Here is a 6,867-nt window from a genome sequence, read left to right as displayed (position 1 = left end):
CCTCGAAATTATTCAAATCAACTTTACAGGGAGTTATACCTGAAATCTTGATTTGCATAATACACGTCACTGTTCGTTAACAGAAAACCACAATTTAAGTCACACGGAGTTAGTTGCTTGACGGTTTTCAGCCCACTTTGAGGTCTGTGGATATAGAGGGAAAAATTGGATCGGTGTCGGTTAGAGTTCCCGAGTAGCTCAGTGGTAGAGCATTGGTACGTTAAACCAAAAGGTCCCGGGTTCGATACCCGGCTCCGGAACAATTTTTCCCTCGAAATTATTCAAATCAACTTTACAGGGAGTTATACCTGAAATCTTGATTTGCAGTACCGGTACAGTCTACGAGGTTCCTAGTACCCTCAACAACTCAGCTTCGTGACTGTATATACTAGACTGTGGTATTACCAGTGCTTTTTTTCTGGAAAAAAGTTTACCGGAACTCTCACTCGATCACATTATACAACAAAAACGTAGCTTTAAAAATATTAGACCTACATACCTAATATTACAATAAGTTCCAAACGGAGCTCATCGATTTTAAGCATAACGGAAATTTTGCGATTTCGAGCTATAGTTTCAGGATCAATAACGGAAGATGGAAGCACTACATTGCATGAGTTACTTTTGCACCAACGATAATAATGAGAAAATATAAACTCTTGGATTCAGCAGTGGCGGCAATTTTAATTTTCAATTTCGCTTATAAAATATATCTCGTTGGAATTTGTAATGGGAAAAAGTTTACCGGAATGCGTTCCGGACCGTTCTGGCTGAAAAAAAGCGCTGGATCTATTACTATCAGTAATGTTATACAGGTAGTAGTAGTAGTAGTAGTAGTAGTAGTAGTAGTAGTAGTAGTAGTAGTAGTAGTAGTAGTAGTAGTAGTACTGTCTTCGCGCTACGAGTTGGCGCGGGGAGTAGATAGGCGGGACGGGGGAACTTTACGCTACACTCTGACCTGAAAACTTCGTCCACTTACTTGGCTACAAGGGAACGGAGTCAGACATAAGAGATTCCGCATCTTCGGTGCTGTCGCTATGACTATCATTATCACATTTTTCAAAATTTCTGGAGTATGATCTGTCCATGATAATCGTCTGTTTATGTTCCAGCCGTGTATATTAATTCGAATCTCTCAACAAAGCCATTAGCCCCACCGCCCCCATCCTGATGGACAACAATGAGTGTTCTGGACACATTTGCGGTAGTCAAAACTCCCGTAACATTTTTATCGTGCCAGAACTTGGGAAACGTTAAATTGGTAGGCCTATCTATCCGCATTTCGTCCAGATACAAAGTCGGTTTTTCCACTTTCCTAAGCTTTCTTATTTGCTGTAAATATCTTCACGTATTCTAATTTACAGTGTTTTCCTCAATTTTTTTTTTTTGCTGCACACTTCTTCCACCTGAAATCCTTTTTCTTCAGTATTCGTCTTAATGTTGTCTTTCATTTCAAATCAATTTTCTCTTGTAAAAGGGTAGACGTTTGTTGCAGCTTGGTACTATTTTTTTACTTGTTATTTAACGACACTGTAATAACTACTAGCTTCTTCAGTGTCGATTGAATTGATGATGGCGAGATGGTATTTGGCGAAATGAAACCAAGGATTCGCCATAGATTACCTGACATTCGCCTTCCGCTTGGCAAAACCTCGGAAAAAACCCAACCAGGTAGTCAGCGCAAACGGGAATCGAACTCACTCCCGAGCACAACTGCAGATCAGCAGGCAAACGCGCTACCTTCTGAGCTACGCCGGTGGCCCTCTTTCTTTTTCAAATAAAAATTCTCAAGTATATCTTTTTTGTCAATCTCCCGTCGAAGTCATCTACATTTGCGTTTCGGTAGCTGGACGTTTACATTTTTTTTTCTCCCTCAGGTGTCGACAACGCACTTTCTTCTGTGCAGTCTTTCATTTCATTCCTTATACGCTGTATTGTTCTTGTGGATAGATTAGAGTACTTTTCTACCTTTGCTGTAGGTTTCGTAAGAGGAATGCAAAGGCACTGTTGTTCTTTTTCTTCATCACAGAATTATTTTGCACTTCTAATAATATTCCTTTCTTCGCTATAGATTGTTAATCCTTGTTTCCTCTTTGTCGACATATTTACAATAAACAAAAAACTGCTATAAGCCTAAATAACAGTATACAATAACATAAATTCTATTAACTGTATTATTATCAACACTATTAACACGAAAAGCAAAGGATAACTAAAACAATACAAGATTTGTGGTATACTGAAAACAATTGTCTTGTTGAAACTAATAAAACACTACAGTAAAAACCCCACTATTATTTTCACAAAGTCGCAAAGACTCATAGACACGTGCAGTAGATGTTTGTGAAACAGGAATATTGCAGTGAACAGCGCGGTGCGCATGCGCGACTGTTTCCCCTCCGCCCCGTCTAAGTACTTCAGCCGCCTTCTCCTGGCGTGACAACAGTAGTAGTAGTAGCACTAATAATAATAATAATAATAATAATAATAATAATAATAATAATAATAATAACAACAACAATAACAATACTTAGTACGGTTTCCCTAGCTTTACTAACGTTTCACAGTTCATGATAGATTATAATTTTGCACAATTATGCTCTTTTTTCATATTTACCATCATTGTTGCATGCCATGTAACTTGAATATACAACACGTTCATGGTTAGGTCTAACTACGGAAACGCTGGAATAACAGTGCAGTAAATAAATTCTCTACAACTTGACATACAGTAACTTGTAAATTGAAAAAGAACTCTTTTTATCATTTAGACATTTTGTTTAAAGTAACTGTATGCCTTTTCATATACTTATTTCTCTAGATTTAACAGACAAACATGTCTCCAATCCTTTTCTGAACGAGTCTTCAATTTCGCTATCTACTTCGTCATAAAAATTGTTTTTTATATACTCCATAATATGTTTTCAATTTAAAACTTTCGTACAAACTATTCCCACAATTCAATCTCGTATATTGCACAAGCTTTTTATTTATTTAAACAATGTATACAAATAAAAGACAGCCGTATCCAACGAATAAAACAAAAGAATATAAAAACACGGTCATCTAGAAAATTACACAACGCCATTAACAAAATGACAAACGTTCCGTTCAAAATTAATACATAACTAAAATACATAATAAACAAAATAATTATATAAATTATGATTGTGCAAAAAATAATATGCAATGCAGGGGGTTAAGTGCATAACAGAGTCTCGGGAATTAAAAAAACTCGATGTAAGCGCTTCGTTTTATCAAACTTTCCCTCGCCTCTGTTATAGAGCACTTACCAAGCTAGTATCGCAATATACTAATTAAACCTGAAATAAACAAAAAGTGGAAGTCTCGTGGAATGATGTAAGCATGAGCCAAGTCATCCATCAAAGAAAACAAAGAATAACAAATTGACAGGCTATATTGATGAACATGAATGTATTACGGGAGATTCGAACTCATAACCTTCATATCGACAATATTCTGTTATTATTATTATTATTATTATTATTATTATTATTATTATTATTATTATTAATGTTGTTAATCGATCAAAATTTTTAATCGATTAACTATTTGAATTTAATCGATTAATCGATAGATTCATCGAGTTTTGATCGAATTTAAAAAATGTTTTAATATACTGTAATACACAATTATTGTTAAATTTAACTTGTGTTCGGTGATAAGCATAAATATTATATGTTGTATATATTGTATCGTTATATTACAAAACAACTATTTTAATTATTATTTACTAACATATTTATCATGAGGCTTACAATTATTTATTGTATCAATTTCTCCGGAAATTTTTTAGACAAACATAAATAACAAAAAGTATGAATACTCACCTAGTTAATACTGCTTCATCCGTGATTTTAAACATGTGAGTGCATCCACATGCTCCGAATTAAGTGCTAATCTACGTTTAGTAACAATGTTTCCTGCATCACTAAATGCGAAAAAAACTGTTTTTCTGTCAAGCACTTCACCACGATCGTTCAATTTAAATCCAAACGTTTCACCAAATTTACCTCTCAAATTCTCATATGATATGATGGAGTTTACACTTTTCACAGACCACAGAAAACTGATCTTTTTTCTTTATCAAACTAAAGATACAATCTTCATATACTAACTCAGAACAGAAACCGCAAACACCTGCAAAAGTACAGCGGTCGAAACAGAAGACTGGCTACTATTGTAATCGAATTACCATATTTTAGAAAGAGAAAGAGGTAGTTACGCTCTCACTTGCACACAGTGTAGACATGGCTATTTTATAAGGGATGAGGGAGACGAATTCCAGAAAAGTATGTATTTCATATACTAGGAAGATGAGCTGACAACAAGGTGGAAGTTTTCTTGGAAAACCATAAAACTTAATAAGGGTTTCGCATTGAGTTTCAATAGATGTAGACTAGGTCACTGTCCTCATATCTCCATCTCTTTCTGAAGTGTTTGTGCAAAGATTTTCCCTACGCTAGTTGGTTTACAGTTAGAAAATAACAGTACTATTGTGCTTTTAAGTAAGCAATTTCCGAGAAAAAATATTGTCGGAATTTTTAGTATAAGTTTGTATTAACAAAATAATAATTAATATCAACTAAAACCGATTAATTTCAATCGATTAGATTATTCGATTAAATAGTTTTAATCGGTTAATCTTACAACAGAAATTGATCGATTAATCGATTAAATCCCACAACACTAATTATTACTATTATTATTTTCGTGTAAAACTGTATCATACAACATAATTCAGAGTCTGTTTTTAAGCCCGTTATCAATCAAACAGTTACCAGCCAAGAGCCTGCGAGGTGCCTCATGGTTCCTGGCTTTGAACGGCTTCACCTCGGAGCAATTCTTCAAAGACGTCGACATCCCGTTCGACTGTCTGTTCATAGTGGCCCGTTCCAGCGATCATGTTGCCATCAATCTGACAGAAGTGTACCGGGTTGACGCATCGCTCCCTATCACGGAGTCCCCCTACTGCACCTGGACTGCACGGAAGGGGCTCAGCTGCCCAGAGGCCAACTTCTTCCGACGCAGAAGCACGCTCCGCGACCTCAGCTTGAGAGTCATCTGGCCCGACGTAAGCACCATGCCCTGCAGTTGGAATGGGTTTTACTTTCAGGCGTGGTTCTTCAAACTGAAAGGAATAAGAAAGTTTAAAATAATTACTGTTCATCGCTGAACCTTCCTACATAAAGACGGTGTTTAAAAATTGTTGGATAAAACCTTGGGATTTTAATGCACATACAGAAAGCCTGAAAACATGTTATATGGATCCGGATGGGTTTTACAGTAGAACCTCTATTATCCGTGTTAATGAAGGGCATGGACTGGACGGTTAATCGAAAAAATCGGATAATCCGTACTATGAAAGATTTTGTAATTTTCTCGGCGGTCTTGTATTTAACTCGCTACGTAGTGGATCAGAAGTTCACTAATTTAAGTCTGGTTGTCAACAACGGGTTTTTAAGGACAAGGAAGCCCTTAGTAATGACTGTCTCAGGAAAGATAGGAATAAAGGAGGTCTCATGTTGTAGATTTATGTACCTTTTTACACTTCATCCTTGTTTATTTTATTAAATCGCACAGTTGTAACTCCTATCTTGTATTCTGATGCAAGATTGGCCATAGTTTCCGTGTCTCAAGCTATTCAATTATTTACATTTTTTTTCGATACTTGGCACAACACGTTTTCTGTAACAACCGTGGAAGACATTTTATATACAACTTATATTATAGAACGGCAATTCGAACAATGTTGTGTAACGATAAAACCTTGTAATAACACTCTCTAGAAAAACAAAATATATGTAGAACCTACTGATATGATGTAGGCCTACAAAACAATACTTCCTGTAAGTTATTTATTTCTGAAGCAAAAAAAAAAAAAATTAGCGAGAAATAGAAAGTCGGATAATCCGCCAATCGGTTAATAGGGGGACGGATAATCGGGGTTCTACTGTACTAAAGTCTAATTCCTACATAAAGACGGTGTTTAAAAATTGTTGGGTAAAACCTTGGGATTGTAAAGCACATACGGAAAGCCTGAAAATATGTTATATGGATCCGGATGGGTTTTACTTTCAGACATGGTTCTTCAAACTGAAAGGAATAAGAAAGCCTAATTCCTACATAAAGACGGTGTTTAAAAATTGTTGGGTAAAACCTTGGGATTGTAATGTACATACAGAATGCCTGAAAATATGTTATATGGATCCAGAAATATACAAAAATGTTCATACAATTTTGCTCGTTTTTGCTTCCTTTTCGAGATACAAATTGTTTTATATGAAACATTTCACAGCGTGTTTTCAGAAAGCCATTGATTTAATTCCCAATACTTCCAACTACTTCAATTTACTGTATGTGCTTTATTATATATCATAAAGTAAAAAGTAGCAGTTGATTTAACATTAGTAACTTTTTAGTACTAAAATTAATGTATATTTATAGTTAAAACATCGATTAAACGTTTTGTTTCAGGCAACAGTCGTTGAAGACATAGGCTCAAAGAAATTAAAAATATTTTTCCAAGATATATGGAAGGACATAGCCAAAAATCTTCAATTCATGTAAGTTTGATATTTTCCTTCATTTAAAAATACTTGGGTTGGATAAAAAGTAATGGCAACAGTTCGATATTTCTGACATGGCTTTATTCACAGGGTACAACATTTACGTACCTTCTATATAGTCGCTCCCCTTATTTATCACCTTTTGCCAAATGTTTGGAAGGCGTCGTACACCATCAGCGCGTCCATCTTTGTTGATGTTCCGTATTGACCGCCCTAAAGCACGGATAAGTTCATCTCTGGTATTGTACCGGGTCCCTCGCAGAGGTTCTTTCACTTT

At 35.5% G+C, this 6,867-nt stretch overlaps 1 long non-coding RNA gene across 1 annotated transcript in view; it reads right to left on the bottom strand.

The window, feature by feature from the left end:
- Positions 1–4,410: 4,410 nt before the first annotated feature.
- The window catches only part of LOC138708800 (uncharacterized), a 199,453-nt gene continuing 196,996 nt past the window's right edge, over positions 4,411–6,867 (bottom strand). Inside the window, exon 3 of the long non-coding RNA XR_011334773.1 lies at positions 4,411–5,152. This is a non-coding gene — a long non-coding RNA (uncharacterized lncRNA). The remainder of the gene's footprint in view (positions 5,153–6,867) is intronic.

This window comes from Periplaneta americana, chromosome 11 (genome assembly GCF_040183065.1).
Source record: "Periplaneta americana isolate PAMFEO1 chromosome 11, P.americana_PAMFEO1_priV1, whole genome shotgun sequence".
In the NCBI taxonomy this organism is placed as follows: Eukaryota; Metazoa; Arthropoda; class Insecta; order Blattodea; family Blattidae; genus Periplaneta; species Periplaneta americana.
The sequence above is the reverse complement of the archived record's forward strand: the minus strand, read 5'-3'. Positions and strand labels throughout refer to the sequence as shown.